Source organism: Vespula vulgaris, chromosome 4 (assembly GCF_905475345.1).
Source record: "Vespula vulgaris chromosome 4, iyVesVulg1.1, whole genome shotgun sequence".
Taxonomy (NCBI): domain Eukaryota; kingdom Metazoa; phylum Arthropoda; class Insecta; order Hymenoptera; family Vespidae; genus Vespula; species Vespula vulgaris.
In genome coordinates, this window is record NC_066589.1 from 4,454,229 (window position 1) to 4,464,323 (window position 10,095).

The 10,095-nt window shown below is 35.9% G+C and overlaps 1 long non-coding RNA gene across 1 annotated transcript; it reads right to left on the reverse strand.

Annotated features, from left to right (window-relative positions):
• Positions 1 to 2,887: 2,887 nt before the first annotated feature.
• LOC127062974 (uncharacterized) lies at positions 2,888 to 3,803 on the reverse strand. The gene is made up of 3 exons (XR_007781228.1): positions 3,267 to 3,803; positions 3,030 to 3,170; positions 2,888 to 2,958 (listed from the first exon to the last, which is right to left on the reverse strand). It is a non-coding gene; the product is annotated as an uncharacterized LOC127062974 (long non-coding RNA).
• Between the last annotated feature and the right edge of the window lie 6,292 nt (positions 3,804 to 10,095).

The following is a 10,095-nucleotide window of genomic DNA, read 5'->3' on the forward strand; positions in this document are numbered from 1 at the left end:
GTAGAGATAGATTTTCAAAGTCCCCCAAAGGTGTGAAAATTTCTAAGTCCACTCGTGGAGATAGATTTTGTCTTCCAAAGGTGCGAAAATTTCTAAGTCCACTCATCGAGATAGAATTTCAAAGTCTCCGAGAGTGCGAAAATTTCTATGTTCTCTCGCCGAAGTCCAAAGTACAACTGAACTAGTAACTGTAGTCGGCCAAAGGCACGACTTTCTTGTCGTCTCTCGAAGCCGAGTATCCCCACTTAGTATGTAAGTCTAAAATCAAATAAACTGTTGTATATTTGAATTAACTCTTCGTTAATACTTACACGAATGGCATCTGCGAAAATTTCTAAGTCCACTCATGGAGATAGAATTTCAAAGTCCCCAGAAGGTGAGAAAATTTTTAAGTCCACTGGTAGAGATAGATTTTCAAAGTCCCCCAAAGGTGTGAAAATTTCTAAGTCCACTCGTGGAGATAGATTTTGTCTTCCAAAGGTGCGAAAATTTCTAAGTCCACTCATCGAGATAGAATTTCAAAGTCTCCGAGAGTGCGAAAATTTCTATGTTCCCTCGTCGAAGTCCAAAGCACAACTGAACTAGTAACTGTAGTCGGCCAAAGGCACGACTTTGTTGTCGTCTCTCGAAGCCGAGTATCCCCACTTAGTATGTAAGTCTAAAATCAAATAAACTGTTGTATATTTGAATTAACTCTTCGTTAATACTTACACGAATGGCATCTGCGAAAATTTCTAAGTCCACTCAAGGAGATAGAATTTCAAAGTCCCCGAGAGTGCGAAAATTTCTATGTTCCCTCGTCGAAGTCCAAAGCACAACTGAACTAGTAACTGTAGTCGGCCAAAGGCACGACTTTGTTGTCGTCTCTCGAAGCCGAGTATCCCCACTTAGTATGTAAGTCTAAAATCAAATAAACTGTTGTATATTTGAATTAACTCTTCGTTAATACTTACACGAATGGCATCTGCGAAAATTTCTAAGTCCACTCAAGGAGATAGAATTTCAAAGTCCCCGAGAGTGCGAAAATTTCTATGTTCCCTCGTCGAAGTCCAAAGCACAACTGAACTAGTAACTGTAGTCGGCCAAAGGCACGACTTTGTTGTCGTCTCTCGAAGCCGAGTATCCCCACTTAGTATGTAAGTCTAAAATCAAATAAACTGTTGTATATTTGAATTAACTCTTCTTTAATACTTACACGAATGGCATCCGCGAAAATTTCTAAGTCCACTCAAGGAGATAGAATTTCAAAGTCCCCGAGAGTGCGAAAATTTCTATGTTCCCTCGTCGAAGTCCAAAGCACAACTGAACTAGTAACTGTAGTCGGCCAAAGGCACGACTTTGTTGTCGTCTCTCGAAGCCGAGTATCCCCACTTAGTATGTAAGTCTAAAATCAAATAAACTGTTGTATATTTGAATTAACTCTTCGTTAATACTTACACGAATGGCATCCGCGAAAATTTCTAAGTCCACTCAAGGAGATAGAATTTCAAAGTCCCCGAGAGTGCGAAAATTTCTATGTTCCCTCGTCGAAGTCCAAAGCACAACTGAACTAGTAACTGTAGTCGGCCAAAGGCACGACTTTGTTGTCGTCTCTCGAAGCCGAGTATCCCCACTTAGTATGTAAGTCTAAAATCAAATAAACTGTTGTATATTTGAATTAACTCTTCTTTAATACTTACACGAATGGCATCCGCGAAAATTTCTAAGTCCACTCAAGGAGATAGAATTTCAAAGTCCCCGAGAGTGCGAAAATTTCTATGTTCCCTCGTCGAAGTCCAAAGCACAACTGAACTAGTAACTGTAGTCGGCCAAAGGCACGACTTTGTTGTCGTCTCTCTAAGCCGGGTATCCCCACTTCGCATCTAAGTCTAAAATCAAATAAACTGTTGTATATTTGAATTAACTCTTCGTTAATACTTACACGAATGGCATCCGCGAAAATTTCTAAGTCCACTCAAGGAGATAGAATTTCAAAGTCCCCGAGAGTGCGAAAATTTCTATGTTCCCTCGTCGAAGTCCAAAGCACAACTGAACTAGTAACTGTAGTCGGCCAAAGGCACGACTTTGTTGTCGTCTCTCTAAGCCGGGTATCCCCACTTCGCATCTAAGCCTAAAATCAAATAAACTGTTGTATATTTGAATTAACTCTTCTTTAATACTTACACGAATGGCATCCGCGTAAATTTCTAAGTCCACTCAAGGAGATAGAATTTCAAAGTCCCCGAGAGTGCGAAAATTTCTATGTTCCCTCGTCGAAGTCCAAAGCACAACTGAACTAGTAACTGTAGTCGGCCAAAGGCACGACTTTGTTGTCGTCTCTCGAAGCCGAGTATCCCCACTTAGTATGTAAGTCTAAAATCAAATAAACTGTTGTATATTCGAATTAACTCTTCGTTAATACTTACACGAATGGCATCCACGAAAATTTCTAAGTCCACTCATGGAGATAGAATTTCAAAGTCCCCGAGAGTGCGAAATTTCTATGTTCCCTCGTCGAAGTCCAAAGCACAACTGAACTAGTAACTGTAGTCGGCCAAAGGCACGACTTTGTTGTCGTCTCTCGAAGCCGAGTATCCCCACTTAGTATGTAAGTCTAAAATCAAATAAACTTGTATATTTGAATTAACTCTTCGTTAATACTTACACGAATGGCATCCGCGAAAATTTCTAAGTTCACTTGTGGGGATAGATTGTCAAAGTCCCCGAGAGTGCGAAAATTTCTATGTTCCCTCGTCGAAGTCCAAAGCACAACTGAACTAGTAACTGTAGTCGGCCAAAGGCACGACTTTGTTGTCGTCTCTCGAAGCCGAGTATCCCCACTTAGTATTTAAGTCTAAAATCAAATAAACTGTTGTATATTTGAATTAACTCTTCGTTAATACTTACACGAATGGCATCCACGAAAATTTCTAAGTCCACTCATGGAGATAGAATTTCAAAGTCTCCGAAAGTCGAAATCTAAAACAATAGAATTATGAATATATGAGTGCTAGAAAATGTACTTGCGTCAACTCTTCGCTAATGCTCACTCGAGTGGCATCCTGCGAAAATTTCTAAGTTCACTCGTCGAAGTCCAAAGCACAACTGAACTAATATTTGTAAAATTCGGTCAAAGACCCGGCTTTGTTGTCGTCTCTTGAAGCCGAGTATCCCCACTTCGCAATTTAATTCTAAAATAAAATAATTTGTATAGATTATTGAAAGAATGAGTGATATATTTATACATTTACATTAACTCTTCGTTACTACTTGTGGAGAACGCGTACTGTGAGAACTGTGATGTGTACTCGTCGGAATACAACGTAAGACTGAACCAGTAGAAGTCAAAGTTGATTAAATATTTAATTTTGTTGTTGTGGCACGAGCCGAGGACCGCCCATTCCAAATATAAATCTAAAATAAAATACATCGCAAGAAATATGTGATGTAAGAATATAATGGCTTTAACTCTTTGTTGTTATTTCCAAACAGGTATCCTAAGAGAGCTTCGATCCTCGCTCGTCGGAATACAACGTACGACTGAACCAGTAGAAGTCAAAGTTGATTAAATATTTAATTTTGTTGTTGTGGCACGAGCCGAGGACCGCCCATTCCAAATATAAATCTAAAATAAAATACATCGCAAGAAATATGTGATGTAAGAATATAATGGCTTTAACTCTTTGTTGTTATTTCCAAACAGGTATCCTAAGAGAGCTTCGATCCTCGCTCGTCGGAATACAACGTACGACTGAACCAGCAGAAGTCAAAGTTGATTAAGGATTTAATTTTGTTGTCGTCGCACGAGCCGAGGACCGCCCATTCCAAATATAAATTTAAAATAAAATACATCGCAAGAAATATGTGATGTAAGAATATAATGGCTTTAACTCTTTGTTGTTATTTCCAAAAAGGTATCCTAAGAGAGCTTCGATCCTCGCTCGTCGGAATACAACGCACGACTGAACCAGTAGAAGTCAAAGTTGATTAAATATTTAATTTTGTTGTTGTGGCACGAGCCGAGGACCGCCTATTCCAAATATAAATCTAAAATAAAATACATCGCAAGAAATATGTGATGTAAGAATATAATGGCTTTAACTCTTTGTTGTTATTTACAAAAAGGTATCCTAAGAGAGCTTCGATCCTCGCTCGTCGGAATACAACGCACGACTGAACCAGTAGAAGTCAAAGTTGATTAAATATTTAATTTTGTTGTTGTGGCACGAGCCGAGGACCGCCCATTCCAAATATAAATCTAAAATAAAATACATCGCAAGAAATATGTGATGTAAGAATATAATGGCTTTAACTCTTTGTTGTTATTTCCAAACAGGTATCCTAAGAGAGCTTCGATCCTCGCTCGTCGGAATACAACGTACGACTGAACCAGCAGAAGTCAAAGTTGATTAAGGATTTAATTTTGTTGTCGTCGCACGAGCCGAGGACCGCCCATTCCAAATATAAATTTAAAATAAAATACATCGCAAGAAATATGTGATGTAAGAATATAATGGCTTTAACTCTTTGTTGTTATTTCCAAACAGGTATCCTAAGAGAGCTTCGATCCTCGCTCGTCGGAATACAACGTACGACTGAACCAGTAGAAGTCAAAGTTGATTAAATATTTAATTTTGTTGTTGTGGCACGAGCCGAGGACCGCCCATTCCAAATATAAATCTAAAATAAAATACATCGCAAGAAATATGTGATGTAAGAATATAATGGCTTTAACTCTTTGTTGTTATTTCCAAACAGGTATCCTAAGAGAGCTTCGATCCTCGCTCGTCGGAATACAACGTACGACTGAACCAGCAGAAGTCAAAGTTGATTAAGGATTTAATTTTGTTGTCGTCGCACGAGCCGAGGACCGCCCATTCCAAATATAAATTTAAAATAAAATACATCGCAAGAAATATGTGATGTAAGAATATAATGGCTTTAACTCTTTGTTGTTATTTCCAAAAAGGTATCCTACGAGAGCTTCGATCCTCGCTCGTCGGAATACAACGCACGACTGAACCAGTAGAAGTCAAAGTTGATTAAATATTTAATTTTGTTGTTGTGGCACGAGCCGAGGACCGCCTATTCCAAATATAAATCTAAAATAAAATACATCGCAAGAAATATGTGATGTAAGAATATAATGGCTTTAACTCTTTGTTGTTATTTCCAAACAGGTATCCTAAGAGAGCTTCGATCCTCGCTCGTCGGAATACAACGTACGACTGAACCAGTAGAAGTCAAAGTTGATTAAATATTTAATTTTGTTGTTGTGGCACGAGCCGAGGACCGCCCATTCCAAATATAAATCTAAAATAAAATACATCGCAAGAAATATGTGATGTAAGAATATAATGGCTTTAACTCTTTGTTGTTATTTCCAAACAGGTATCCTAAGAGAGCTTCGATCCTCGCTCGTCGGAATACAACGTACGACTGAACCAGCAGAAGTCAAAGTTGATTAAGGATTTAATTTTGTTGTCGTCGCACGAGCCGAGGACCGCCCATTCCAAATATAAATTTAAAATAAAATACATCGCAAGAAATATGTGATGTAAGAATATAATGGCTTTAACTCTTTGTTGTTATTTCCAAAAAGGTATCCTACGAGAGCTTCGATCCTCGCTCGTCGGAATACAACGCACGACTGAACCAGTAGAAGTCAAAGTTGATTAAATATTTAATTTTGTTGTTGTGGCACGAGCCGAGGACCGCCTATTCCAAATATAAATCTAAAATAAAATACATCGCAAGAAATATGTGATGTAAGAATATAATGGCTTTAACTCTTTGTTGTTATTTACAAAAAGGTATCCTAAGAGAGCTTCGATCCTCGCTCGTCGGAATACAACGCACGACTGAACCAGTAGAAGTCAAAGTTGATTAAATATTTAATTTTGTTGTTGTGGCACGAGCCGAGGACCGCCCATTCCAAATATAAATCTAAAATAAAATACATCGCAAGAAATATGTGATGTAAGAATATAATGGCTTTAACTCTTTGTTGTTATTTCCAAACAGGTATCCTAAGAGAGCTTCGATCCTCGCTCGTCGGAATACAACGTACGACTGAACCAGCAGAAGTCAAAGTTGATTAAGGATTTAATTTTGTTGTCGTCGCACGAGCCGAGGACCGCCCATTCCAAATATAAATTTAAAATAAAATACATCGCAAGAAATATGTGATGTAAGAATATAATGGCTTTAACTCTTTGTTGTTATTTCCAAACAGGTATCCTAAGAGAGCTTCGATCCTCGCTCGTCGGAATACAACGTACGACTGAACCAGTAGAAGTCAAAGTTGATTAAATATTTAATTTTGTTGTTGTGGCACGAGCCGAGGACCGCCCATTCCAAATATAAATCTAAAATAAAATACATCGCAAGAAATATGTGATGTAAGAATATAATGGCTTTAACTCTTTGTTGTTATTTCCAAACAGGTATCCTAAGAGAGCTTCGATCCTCGCTCGTCGGAATACAACGTACGACTGAACCAGCAGAAGTCAAAGTTGATTAAGGATTTAATTTTGTTGTCGTCGCACGAGCCGAGGACCGCCCATTCCAAATATAAATTTAAAATAAAATACATCGCAAGAAATATGTGATGTAAGAATATAATGGCTTTAACTCTTTGTTGTTATTTCCAAAAAGGTATCCTACGAGAGCTTCGATCCTCGCTCGTCGGAATACAACGCACGACTGAACCAGTAGAAGTCAAAGTTGATTAAATATTTAATTTTGTTGTTGTGGCACGAGCCGAGGACCGCCTATTCCAAATATAAATCTAAAATAAAATACATCGCAAGAAATATGTGATGTAAGAATATAATGGCTTTAACTCTTTGTTGTTATTTACAAAAAGGTATCCTAAGAGAGCTTCGATCCTCGCTCGTCGGAATACAACGCACGACTGAACCAGTAGAAGTCAAAGTTGATTAAATATTTAATTTTGTTGTTGTGGCACGAGCCGAGGACCGCCCATTCCAAATATAAATCTAAAATAAAATACATCGCAAGAAATATGTGATGTAAGAATATAATGGCTTTAACTCTTTGTTGTTATTTCCAAACAGGTATCCTAAGAGAGCTTCGATCCTCGCTCGTCGGAATACAACGTACGACTGAACCAGCAGAAGTCAAAGTTGATTAAGGATTTAATTTTGTTGTCGTCGCACGAGCCGAGGACCGCCCATTCCAAATATAAATCTAAAATAAAATACATCGCAAGAAATATGTGATGTAAGAATATAATGGCTTTAACTCTTTGTTGTTATTTCCAAAAAGGTATCCTACGAGAGCTTCGATCCTCGCTCGTCGGAATACAACGCACGACTGAACCAGTAGAAGTCAAAGTTGATTAAATATTTAATTTTGTTGTTGTGGCACGAGCCGAGGACCGCCTATTCCAAATATAAATCTAAAATAAAATACATCGCAAGAAATATGTGATGTAAGAATATAATGGCTTTAACTCTTTGTTGTTATTTACAAAAAGGTATCCTAAGAGAGCTTCGATCCTCGCTCGTCGGAATACAACGCACGACTGAACCAGTAGAAGTCAAAGTTGATTAAATATTTAATTTTGTTGTTGTGGCACGAGCCGAGGACCGCCCATTCCAAATATAAATCTAAAATAAAATACATCGCAAGAAATATGTGATGTAAGAATATAATGGCTTTAACTCTTTGTTGTTATTTCCAAACAGGTATCCTAAGAGAGCTTCGATCCTCGCTCGTCGGAATACAACGTACGACTGAACCAGCAGAAGTCAAAGTTGATTAAGGATTTAATTTTGTTGTCGTCGCACGAGCCGAGGACCGCCCATTCCAAATATAAATTTAAAATAAAATACATCGCAAGAAATATGTGATGTAAGAATATAATGGCTTTAACTCTTTGTTGTTATTTCCAAAAAGGTATCCTACGAGAGCTTCGATCCTCGCTCGTCGGAATACAACGCACGACTGAACCAGTAGAAGTCAAAGTTGATTAAATATTTAATTTTGTTGTTGTGGCACGAGCCGAGGACCGCCTATTCCAAATATAAATCTAAAATAAAATACATCGCAAGAAATATGTGATGTAAGAATATAATGGCTTTAACTCTTTGTTGTTATTTACAAAAAGGTATCCTAAGAGAGCTTCGATCCTCGCTCGTCGGAATACAACGCACGACTGAACCAGTAGAAGTCAAAGTTGATTAAATATTTAATTTTGTTGTTGTGGCACGAGCCGAGGACCGCCTATTCCAAATATAAATCTAAAATAAAATACATCGCAAGAAATATGTGATGTAAGAATATAATGGCTTTAACTCTTTGTTGTTATTTACAAAAAGGTATCCTAAGAGAGCTTCGATCCTCGCTCGTCGGAATACAACGAACGACTGAAACAGTAAAAGTCAAAGTCGAGTATAGGTTTAATTTTGTTGACGTCACACGAGCCGAAGACCACAGTTCAAAATTAAAATCGATGAGAAAATAAATTAAAATTATTTGATTGTTAACAAGTGTTCCAAGCTATTTAATATTTAATCGAATTTACTATTGTTTAAATATTAATTTATTTGATTCCGCGTACTTATATTTTGTTTAAATAAATCTAAAATTACCGAAAATATTAATTTTGAAGTTATTTCCTTTACGAGAAGAGAGCTTCGATACTTACTCGTCGGTGTACGAAAGAAGACTGATTTAGTAACCGTCAAAGTCAGTGAAAAGTTTATTTTTGTTGACACGTAACCAACAACTGCGAAATCGAAATTTTTAATTAAGATTACTTTACGTTCATCGTGTATTTGGAAAAGTTAAACTTAGTTACTATTGTTTAAATATTAGTCCACTAAACCGCATAAATTACAGATTATTTAAATAATTATAAAATTATAGAAACTGTCAATTATTTCAACAGAATTGAGATTTAAGCGTTTTGAAATGCATATTAATGTAATTTTTAAGCTAATATACAAATTTATACGTTATTATAAATTATTGTTATGTAACTATTAATTATTGGTAAAATTCAAATAATGCTATACTTATCTTAAATAAATATATAATCGAAAATAGCATTTATTTTAATCTACGAATAACGAAATAATAAATCCATAATGTATAGTTGAAATTGAATTATAACTAACTGTTTGTCATTTATCAAAGTTGCCTAAACCTTTTCTTCTTCGTTATATTATTTGTATCACTTATTAGTAACGAAGACGAGAAGAAAATTCGTATACCAATAAAAAATATTAATTAATCAAACTTACTTACTACGAAAGAAAGTGACTTGTTTACTGGTCGAAGTGCGAAACATAACTGACTCAAATTCGATTTATCGTTATTACGCATAAAAAAATCATCACGCGTAATGATACATAGAATGCGCCCAATAGGAAAAGCAGATCTTCGTGAGATATCAGCTACTAAATTGATTATATTGTAACTTATTCTTTTAATTATAATCTTTCTTCTTTCGTTATTATAAATCACTGTTATCATATATGTTTAATGTAGGATGTATACGATTTGTATGATATTTTACATATAAATATATTTCTTCTTCTACTTCTTATTATTTTTCTTCTTATTATATATTAATATTATATCTTATTGTTATAGCAGTAGTAGTAGTAATAATAATAATAATAATAATAATAATAATAATAATAATAATGTAAAGTGAACTACTTCTACCAGGGACACACAAAAAGAAATAATGCAACCGTATATTTCATAGAAACAAACCATACACTATTCCAGATTTTATATGAAAATCAGTGTTGGAATACGAGCTTCTTCTGTTTTGCCGCAATATTCAGAGGGCGCCACTATAGGAAACTTTTATCACGAAAAATGTCGAGAACAGCGTTTACGCCAATAGTGAATTCAGACGTAATTCTTGATAGATTTTTATAAACGAAGTGTTACTTTGAAGACGAAGGTTTAATCTAGGATCTCGCTTTGATGAATTTTTAAAAAAGCTTTATTTCTATGCATAAACTATTCTCAAAGAAATGTCATTTTTTGACACGATTTTTTTCATAAAAAATAAAGCAATTTCCAAAATTCGATAAATCTATATTTTTGCTTAAACTTTCATCTTTAAAATGA